Source organism: Centruroides sculpturatus, unplaced genomic scaffold, assembly GCF_000671375.1.
Source record: "Centruroides sculpturatus isolate CEXI.00-Female unplaced genomic scaffold, Cexi_2.0 scaffold1006, whole genome shotgun sequence".
Lineage (NCBI taxonomy): Eukaryota > Metazoa > Arthropoda > Arachnida > Scorpiones > Buthidae > Centruroides > Centruroides sculpturatus.
The window spans coordinates 36,650-47,562 of record NW_019385186.1 but is presented as its reverse complement, the minus strand read 5'-3'; the positions used below and the strand labels follow the sequence as shown (position 1 = coordinate 47,562).

General features: G+C 28.9%; 1 protein-coding gene across 6 annotated transcripts in view; it reads left to right on the top strand.

Annotated features, from left to right (window-relative positions):
* Positions 1–5,854: 5,854 nt before the first annotated feature.
* The window catches only part of LOC111635898 (F-box only protein 28-like), a 30,125-nt gene continuing 25,066 nt past the window's right edge, over positions 5,855–10,913 (top strand). Inside the window, exons 1-2 of one of the 6 annotated variants that reach the window (XM_023381026.1) lie at positions 6,237–6,498; positions 10,273–10,317. The gene's annotated coding sequence lies outside the window, so the exon portion shown is untranslated. Of the gene's footprint in view, positions 6,120–6,236; positions 6,499–7,434; positions 7,530–10,272; positions 10,318–10,913 lie in introns of those variants that run through there. The other 5 variants (XM_023381025.1, XM_023381024.1, XM_023381028.1 and 2 more) reach the window with 5 other exon arrangements.

Here is a 10,913-nt window from a genome sequence, read left to right as displayed (position 1 = left end):
TTAATTTATTAAAAATATTTTATAAGTCAAAAAGATAAAAAAAAATATTACCGGTTATAGAAATGTTTTACGTAATTAGAATTAGTTTTAATTTTAATCACTTGATTAGAATAAAACTAGATTCATTAAACTAATTATTAACAAAATTTTTCAATTTAAATAAACTTAAAAATTTATTTCATGTTTACTAAATAAATAAAGCAACATCAATTGTATTTTGTTTATTTTTCTGTTAATATGAAAAAAAAACTTGCCTTTTCTAACTATTTATAACAGCAAAAGAATATTTTTATGAATTAGAATTTTTATAAAATGTTATGATTTGTTGATTTTTATTGATTATTTATTGATTTTGTTAACTTTCATTAAATAGAAATGTAATTCATTTTACAAACTTTAATACATAAATATATAATTTAATCTAATTGAATTATTCTAAAAACTATACATAATTACAAAAATTCAAATTAAATTATGCTAGCTTACATAAACTATGTTAGTCGTATTTCAAAAGAGAACGAAGTGTAGATCTATATATCTATGTATATGTACAGTATATTTTTTGTTATATCTAGAATCGATAAAGAAAATTAATTTGTTTTTAGAATAATTCAATCAGAATTAATAATAATTTTTTCCTTTATTTTGAAGAATTTATTCTTCGATTGCCCTTTCTTACTCCTATTCGAAGCAAAGTTTATTTTTACTATATTAAAATTAAATTATAAGCGAATCAATAGATCTGTATAAAATATGAATCTATTCGATTGTTACAAAAGTTTCAAAATCTTCAGAAATGTTCTTAATTAACGAGAAACAATAAACAGAAAGTTGCTTATACAGAATTATATAGATTTTACAAAATTAGTTAAATCTAGTATTCATATATGCAATTTACTTTTTTAGGTGCTTTAAATACACATATAAACTTTAAGTAAAATAATGTATAGTTTTCTAACTTAAAAAATTCTGTAATTGAAGTTTCTTATTCATTAAATATTTATTTAAAATAATATTTAAATTCTTTCAATCTATTGGAATAGCTAGAATATAACACACTAATTGTCTTTTGATACTCTAATCTCAGACACTGACAAGAGACCTTACTGATTACTAAAAATCTGGATATACGTAGACTGTTTTTTTTTTTTTCAAGTTTCGATGGTCCATAAAACAAAGACAAGTGTAAATAACAAAATGAATTTATTACCGAAAATTAGGTACAAACATGGTTACTTTTCGACATAATCACCATGAAGATTGAAGCATTTGTCATATCTGTGGACGAAATTTTTCATTCCCTTGTCATAGAATGTTGCCACCAATGACTCGAAATGGGCCCTAACGTTTTTTTGAAAATCATCATTAGTAGGGTTTTAGTTAGGGACAGAATTAANTCAATCTATTGGAATAGCTAGAATATAACACACTAATTGTCTTTTGATACTCTAATCTCAGACATTGACAAGAGACCTTACTGATTACTAAAAATCTGGATATACGTAGACTGTTTTTTTTTTTTTTTCAAGTTTCGATAGTCCATAAAACAAAGACAAGTGTAAATAACAAAATGAATTTATTACCGAAAGTTAGGTACAAACATGGTTACTTTTCGACATAATCACCATGAAGATTGAAGCATTTGTCATATCTGTGGACGAAATTTTTCATTCTCTTGTCATAGAATGTTGCCACCAATGACTCGAAATGGGCCCTAACGTTTTTTTGAAAATCATCATTAGTAGAGTTTNGACATAATCACCATGAAGATTGAAGCATTTGTCATATCTGTGGACGAAATTTTTCATTCCCTTGTCATAGAATGTTGCCACCAATGACTCGAAATGGGCCCTAACGTTTTTTTGAAAATCATCATTAGTAGAGTTTTAGTTAGGGACAGAATTAATTATTTTTAAAATATATCAAATATCATGAAATTAAATGATATAATTATTTTTCATTTTTTAAAGTAATTTAATACGTTCTGCAACCTCCAATCATATTAATAATTCTGTTAAGACACATATTAAAAATTACCTTTAATTACATAGAAATTTTCACAAATAGAAAAAAATTATTAAAGTTTGTTGGAAACTGCATACAACAACAACGACGTCTGTTTGTTAACTTATGGCAACGCAACACTTGGGCGATCTGCTAGGGGATGCCTTCCGGGAGGACTTTTTAAGGGANCTGTAAAGGTGACATTTTGTAACAAAAATAAATCTGCCCGGGAATTTTTTTAAAATTGCTAAACTGAAAACGTGGCAACTTCCGAATAAAATCTGAGTTCCGAGGTTCTAAAAGACATGCATAAAATCTGACATTATTTTTTGCTTTTTAATGGGAGCGTTTGTGGTATATTCCTTAGTGGAGAATTAAGCGGTAAGCGGCCGCTTAGAGCCCCGAAGGAGCCCCCGAGGTTTTTAAAATGCTACTGAAAAAAGGGATTCCAAAAAAGCAGAAGATATAGATAGTATAAAAGACGCTTAGATATAGATATCGAAATAATAAATGATATAGCTTTATGGCCAACAAAATTAACAGATGCTATTATTGATCGTATTCTTAAAAACAAACTAAAAAGTATTAGGAATATATAGAATTTCAATTAATAGGAGTAATTAATAAATCAGTGTATAAAGACAGAGATGAGATGTATTACAAAGGACTTTCTTATAGTTATTTTTACAAAAAGAAATCAAATAAAATTATGGAAAAGAGAGATTGGCTGATATTTTCGGAAAGAAGCAAAAGTGTTTACTGCTACCCTTGCAAACTATTTTCAACATCAAAGTCTAAAATAATAACTGGTTTGCAAAATTGGAAATTAATTACAGTGGTACCTCAGGATACGAAATTAATCCGTTCCGAAACTGAGATCGTANTCAACTTTGGCTGACAAGAAATGGAGGGAAGAACAGGAAAAGATACGGACCGAGAGGAAAGGGGCGCTGGCGGATTTCAGGTAATATGACTATTTCTATGTAAACTTTCTCTCTGACTAGAATTAGTGGTTTAGGATTTGATATCCTCGATTAATTGATTGTCGGACTTATCGTGTATGTTATCCTAGTCATCATTTATATGTATTCACATCAAATTATAATCTCGTAGAAAAAATCTATAGTTGTTTTCTAAACTGTCTATTTGATTAAGTTAGTGCATAACTCTACCGTCGGCTCACGTTACAGTAATAATGTTCAAATATCGAGAGCCATAACAAAGAATGTATGGCCATCATTATTTCTTAAAAAAGCAAGAAGACTTTTAATGAATGTTTAAAAAAAATTCATTAATATAAATATCAGCAGCAACATTTCTTTTTGTCACTAATGACGAACTTTTCAATTAACACTGGCAAATTGGCAAAATGGCAAAACCATACCAGACATTTTCTGCCAAACTTTTCGATACAGATTGATGTTTGAGATTATGGAAGAACTCTTTCAAACGCTACATACCGCTGTGATCAAAAAGTATCAGGAATGGTTCAATAAACGTAAGAATTGAATTTGTTCATCAAAATTTATTTCGTTCTCTTCAAAGTAATTCCCTCCCACTGCAGCGCACTTATGCCAACGTTTTTCTAATCCTCAAAATAGTCGTTTTCGTGAAACAATTCAGGACTCTCAGCGAATTTTGTTTCCGTGGCATCGATCGGCTCAAAACGGTGAACACGAAGCGAAATTTTAGTCGAGGAAACGGGAAAAAGTCACATGGTGTGATATCAGGTGAATAAGAAGCATGAAGAACCGTATTTGTTGTTAGTGAATTTTTGGCCAAAATTCACTAATAACAAGTACATTACGAACAGGCGCATTATCGTGGTGCAAAATCCATGAGTTTTCTTGCCTGAAATTGGGTCGTTTTCTACGAACTGCTTCACGCAAACTACGCAAAACGCTCAAATAATATTCTTTGTTGACAGTTTGGCCAGTCAAAACGAATTCGTGATGCACGACATCACGACAATAAAAAAAAAAAAAAAAACAGTCAGCACTTGATTTTTGAAGTGGTCTTTTCGGTCTCGCTGCATCGTTCGAGCGTCATTCACTTGATTGTTGGTGTTTCGGTGTCAAAGGCGTAGATCCATATTTAATTAATCATCCGTAATGATGCGTTTTAAGAACATCATCCTCTATATACTTCGACCTGTCTTCTTTTGATACGCAGTAGATGTTTACTTTTCCATTTAGCGTTTTTCGAATTCTTTGTATCGTTGAAAACNCAAAGGCGTAGATCCATATTTAATTAATCATCCGTAATGATGCGTTTTAAGAACATCATCCTCTTTATACTTCGACCTGTCTTCTTTTGATACGCAGTAGATGTTTACTTTTCCATTTAGCGTTTTTCGAATTCTTTGTATCGTTGAAAACGTTTCAATAAGCTATTGAATCATCAATTGAAATTCTCTTCAACTTTAATTTTCAACGGTTACTTTTCCATGATAAAATTACGACTATTCGAATTTCGACATTGAATTCTCTCAATATTTGTTGCTCGGACTTTCAGATTTTTGCCTTTTCTCCTTTAATCTCGAATGCTTCTAGTTCTAGTACCGATAGCGAATTTCGTTGTTGGCTTGATTCATCTTTCGTATTTTAAATGTAACTTACCTTACCGACTTAATATTAATCTTTAAAAGCAATTCACGAACTAAAAATACTTAAATTTATGTTTAACAAGCCAACTGAAATAAATAAATAAGAATTAAATATAAATCTAATTAGAGATAACAAATTCTTTATTGTAACTTAAAATTATTATTGCCATCATTAAATATAAATTTATGATTTTTCAGTGTAGTCGCAGCGCATTTATGTCGCTAGTATACGAGGTGTTTTTGAAAGATCTCGCCAAACTTTAAGAGCGTGTTCTGTGGATCATAAAAAATAAAAAAATTCCATATAAACGTAAGTCCGAAGATGTTCCTTTCCAGATAACGGCAGTTTGCCCTTCCTGTACAATCATTCTCTATACAGTTGTTGTACTTCCCGTGTATTGCTGTTAGGCCAGTCATACATAAAATGAATTTCTGATGTCCACCATTCATGAGTTAGAATAAAGGTTTAATTAAAGAGCACTTAAAATGTCACTTGAAAACATAAATGTCAAAACAGTAGCTTAACATTAATTTGTATTACGGTAACATTTTTTGATTACCGCTAACTTTAAAATTGCTAAAATTTTGGAAGGAAGCATTTTTGGACCTGTGATTATATGGAATACTTTCATTTTTTAAGTAGGGACAGAGACAGCCAGACAGCAGATGGTCGCTAGTGGAAATTTATAGGTCTACAATTTTTTCAAATTGCAGCCCAATTAAGTATATTAATAACTTGTATAATTTAATATAATGCTATATAATTTAGGTAATTATTATCAATAATGAATATAACGCCGTATATATATATTGTTCATTCATCATATATAAACTTCTATTTTTTTTATCATTTTGCAACAACTCAAGTGCTTTTGCAACTGACGCTTATAAGCAATTCTACTTTGATAAGTTTAATGAAATCCACGGCGATTAGAGCGCTTCAGACCGTGGCCAAAAACGGAAGTTCGTAGTAAAAAGAACTTTCTATTGTTGAAGGAAAATATTGTTATCAACGAAGATTTTTATAGTCTTAAAATGTTTGTTTTTTTTTCCTTTTCCAAATTTTATTAACATTTGATAAAAATTAAGTGATACAGTATTGAATTTTGAATGTCTATCATATCATATCTAGTTTTAGTAATAAAAACTCTATTCTTATTCACACATACACTTGCCGATTATAAATATATAATAATAATAATAATAATAATGTTTACGATTTATATAAATTGTAATGTATTAGAAGTGGCAACTTCAAAATGTCGGCGGAAAAACTGGAATTGCACCATCTATTAGTGAAAAAATTACAATCGTCTATTTATGTATGTTTTTTTTCTCCTCCCTCCCTTGAAAGAAGGTTAGAATGATTCGTTTGCTGTGCGCTGTTTACTATTTTAAAATAATATTTGAAATTATGTTATAACATAAAGAACTGAGCAAACTTTTTGAAATAAAAGTAAAAATCTACTTTTGTTTGATCTCGTTAACTTAATCGATTCGATTGTTTTTGGTAAGTGTCTTGTCATAATTTTTTCTTCCACGTAAATAAANCAATAGAATAATTATATATTCATTAATAATAATAATAATGTTTACGATTTATATAAATTGTAATGTATTAGAAGTGGCAACTTCAAAATGTCGGCGGAAAAACTGGAATTGCACCATCTATTAGTGAAAAAATTACAATCGTCTATTTATGTATGTTTTTTTTCTCCTCCCTCCCTTGAAAGAAGGTTAGAATGATTCGTTTGCTGTGCGCTGTTTACTATTTTAAAATAATATTTGAAATTATGTTATAACATAAAGAACTGAGCAAACTTTTTGAAATAAAAGTAAAAATCTACTTTTGTTTGATCTCGTTAACTTAATCGATTCGATTGTTTTTGGTAAGTGTCTTGTCATAATTTTTTCTTCCACGTAAATAAAAATGCATTAAGATTTTGACCTACATTTTCCTTCCAGTAAACTGCGATTTTCATTTTATTATTTTAATTATTTAATCCAGTTGTATTAGGCGATACAGAAAAAATTAAAGATAATGGTGGTTTTCCCTCATAAAATACCCAGTTTAGAACCTTTTCTTTCACTGAGAGAAACCAATATAATTATAAATAATAATAAACCTTGTTATAAATGTAAGTTTTAAATCATCTAACCACTTTATATACATTTTATTATAGATTTAAATATCCAGTTTCTTTTTAAATTGAGATTAATTGTGAAGTTTATGTTAATATTAGAAAAAGGCATTTTATTTGTCTCATGTTTTCAGAAGTTTGTTAAATATTATTTACATCATGTGAATATATTACTGTGCATTTTATAATTTCCCATTAACTTAATATAATTATAATTTTCACAAATAAAAAGTGGATGATGATTAATGTAATTATGTTAGATATTGTTAACAAAGTTTTGTGCCATTGTTGCTTTGTTTGATTTGACCATTAGTTGATAATCTGAATATTCAAAATTTATATTCATGATTTTATGTATTCTTGACTAATTATTAATTTAAATATTATCCAACAGCCAGATATAAAGTTATCAATTAGTCAAGAAAACAGAAGATTCTTTTTTTTAAAAAGAAATTAGACGGCACGCAGAACCACATATTTTTATTAGAGAAATGTTTTCAACCTTTATAAAGATTGTCGGCTGACTTGAATTTTTTGAAGAATAGTTCAGACTGGATTATTTTGAACTTTAAATTATATTTTTAACTTGTTTAAACAAATAATATACAAATAATGTTTCTTAAAATCAATGCTGTAATATTAAAATGAAATTCATTAAAGTATTTTTTCCTTCTCTAACATTAGAGGCTTTATCACTTAAAATAGAATACAATATAAATTTCCAATACTGAAACTATCATCAATTGTAATATATCTAAAAAAAGAAGACAACTTTCAAGGTAAAAGTTTTGTGTAAAGATATTAACTAAATGATAAATGAATATAATTAATGAGCACTTTATATCTACAGTTTATGAAAATAAATTAATCGAAGTATATAATTTAACCTAAAAGGTCAAATTATATACTTTGATGAATTAAATTATTAACCAAATGATAGCCAGAAAATTTGGCTTGTAGATATTTTGTACTGTAATTTCCTGGGAATAATCTGTGGATTATGTTTTAAAAGTCAGTTTAAAAGCAGATATGGGTTATATGACATTGGTGGTTACCTACTGATTTTTAATTGCACTCAACTCATTCAATAGCTTTTCCTTTGTCTAAACTTGCCAAGAATGTCTTTAAAAAAACAAAAAATCTTTTATATGCTGCACATATTTATTTGCCATTGTGATTTTTAAAATCTATATATATCTTCCATTAGTTCTCTCCCATTTATTTTCTGTTTAACAATCCATGCCTTAAAGTGATATTATTAGACATTCCTACTTGAGCTCATATCTTAAAAATTGTTAAATTTCTGGTAATTTTTCTTTCTCTATATATCCTCAAAGAATTGTTTAGAGAAGCCAACTGTTTTAATAATCTTATAATACATTAGTTCTTTACAAAGAATAAGAGCTAAGCGATATACTCTTGGATATGTATCATTGGATATTTTCAACATAGTGTTACCACCTATCCGGTTTTCACCCGGACAGTCCGGGAATTGACTCACTGTCTGGGTGAACAATCAATATTCTCCAGGAATATCTTGTGCAACCCGTCGACCTTTTTTTTTATTTTATTTTTTTTTTGCTTGTACGATTCATATTCATACACGTCTCCAATAGAGCTAAGTCATCTGTAGTTGTTTTTTCTTAATTTGTAATTTAGTTACTTACGTTACTCCTACCCAAGTCTCCCTAGTCCCTAACTGTAACTGATTTAGAACTGGCATGCACTGCACATAATTCTTCGCATTGCAAAATGACATGCGTCAGGAACTTCTGTTCAAACAAACCTCACCTGCCATCCAGGTCAGCAATTTTGAAAAGGTGGCAACACTATTTCAACATCAAAGTTATTTATTTATTAATTTTTTCTGAGGTTATTTTAACACATTATTATTATTGTGTTGGTGGTATGTATTTTACATGGCATACATACTGGTGCCTAGTGCTATGCTGAAGCAATTGCTGATTGTTTTTCAAACAGGCAAAGAACATCTTGAAAATTATTGACACTGGCTAAGATGTGCAAAAGAAACTGGAGTATCTTTTTGAAATTAAAAATTTTCAGAGTGAAAAGAAACATTTTCTTTCTCATGCAAAATTTTTCTCATTATAGCTTTGTCTGAATTGCTATGCATCTTTCCAATGAAAAATAGACTACTTTGTGATCTTATGTGCTGTATCCATTAGTAAAAGATAGAGTGGTCAACAGAAGCTGTATGCCAGATTGTACTTAAAAGTTAAAACATTTTCCTTGTGAAGACATCAAAAAAGTAGTGGACAAATGGATAATGTATTGTGCAAAAAAATACCAGAATCTTGGTTCCTGGAGAGTATCACATCTGATTTTAGTAAATGTCCTGATGCAAATGATGATGATAGTAAAGAATCTTCTGATGATTTAAGCTGTGATGATGAATCAGACATTGACAACAGAAAGTCAAGGAGCATGTGTCACTGCACTATAGGATTGACCATTACAGGATTAGTGTTCAACATACAGAACCATGCAGGTACAACCTATTATAAAATCTTCAACAAGCAGGGTGTTTGACTCTTTTTCACAGTGCAGATATCAAAAGAGGGTTTAGGGAAAACAAAAGCTTATTTTGTCCAGACAGAGTAAGTCTCAGTACAAAAAGCATTAATATTAAGAACCACTTCATCTTTCATGGACAAATTCAGTGAAAACCTGGAGAAGGTTCCAATAATAAGACAGGTTCTGTAAGCCAGCCAAGAATTCATACAAACAAAGAAAGGAAGCAATGAAATGAAAAGAGGGTAAAGAAGCCTTGTTAGATGCATTAACATCTTTAGAAATTCCAGATCTATCTGACCTTGAAGTCCAGAAGTTAAGAGGGGAGAATTTAATGAAAGACAGACTGGAAATGTTCCAAGAAACTTGTAGAGATCTAAGATGGAAGTAGCAAATGCAATTTTGAAAAGTGCCACATATAATGTAGAAAAAATCAATTGCAGAAATAGCTAGTAGAGCCAATCAAAGAAAGGGAAAACTAACTGATTGAGTAAATTTTACTGTATTAAATAAAAATGATTTTGGCAAAAAAATAACAAAAGGTATGTAAATAAGAGTCATTCATAGTAATGTGAAAAAGTGTGAAAAAAAAAACAATTTCATTTGTTAAAAAATTTTTCATATGAAAAAATAATGTAAAAATTTACATTTTCATTCTAACAGGGATGTTCTTTGTTCAAACAGTGACTTCTGTAATAAATCAACTTATGCTGGAGAATTGAAACAATGATATTTCTGTGCTATTAGCAACTTATGGCAATATTATTAATTGCAATACAATAGTTTAAATAACTGGCATTACACTAGCTGCAGTTAAAGTTGGTAGCAAAAACTATCAATAGAATAATTATATATTCATTAATAATAATAATAATTATAATAAATCTTCAAATTATACATTTTTAAATTGTTATAACATTTCTTTTTAATGTTTAACCAGAATTTCTTCTAATTGTAGTCTTATAAAATTATTCTGCTTCACATGTTTAGTACCAAAGATACATAGGAGCATCCTATACTGCATTGACCAGTATGGTGAGAACATTTATATGCATCCTCAAACTTTGTTTATATTATCACTTGAAAATTTTTTCCTTTATAAGAAAGTTTACTTTTATTATTTATTGTACACTTTAAAAATATATTTCATAAAAATTTCTTTGACATTTTTAACATACATGTATGTACAGGTAACCCTCGTATAACATGGGAGTTACGTTCCAAAAATTGCCGTGTTATGCGAATCCTTGTTATACGAAACAAAGAACTTGTACGAAAAGGAGGGTTAGGTTCCAAAAATTAAAAAACATGCTATTATATTTTCATAATTAAGATAAATATATTAAAATTTTCATAAGTGATCCATATTAATATAAATTAAACAATGTTTTTTTCATCATTACTAAAAGCACTATTAACCAAAAGTGTTTTTTTTTTTTGGCAAGTTATCCTTATCCTCTGAGCATTTTTCTGCATTATCTTCAGATCCATGCTCTACCTTTTGCAAAAAGTATGTAATTTTAGATTGCTTGCTTCTAGTTAAAAGATCTTTATAAATTTCCTTATATGGTGCTAGGCACTTATGAAGAATAAAGCAAGTATGGAATAAGGGAAAAACATCTGGCAACATC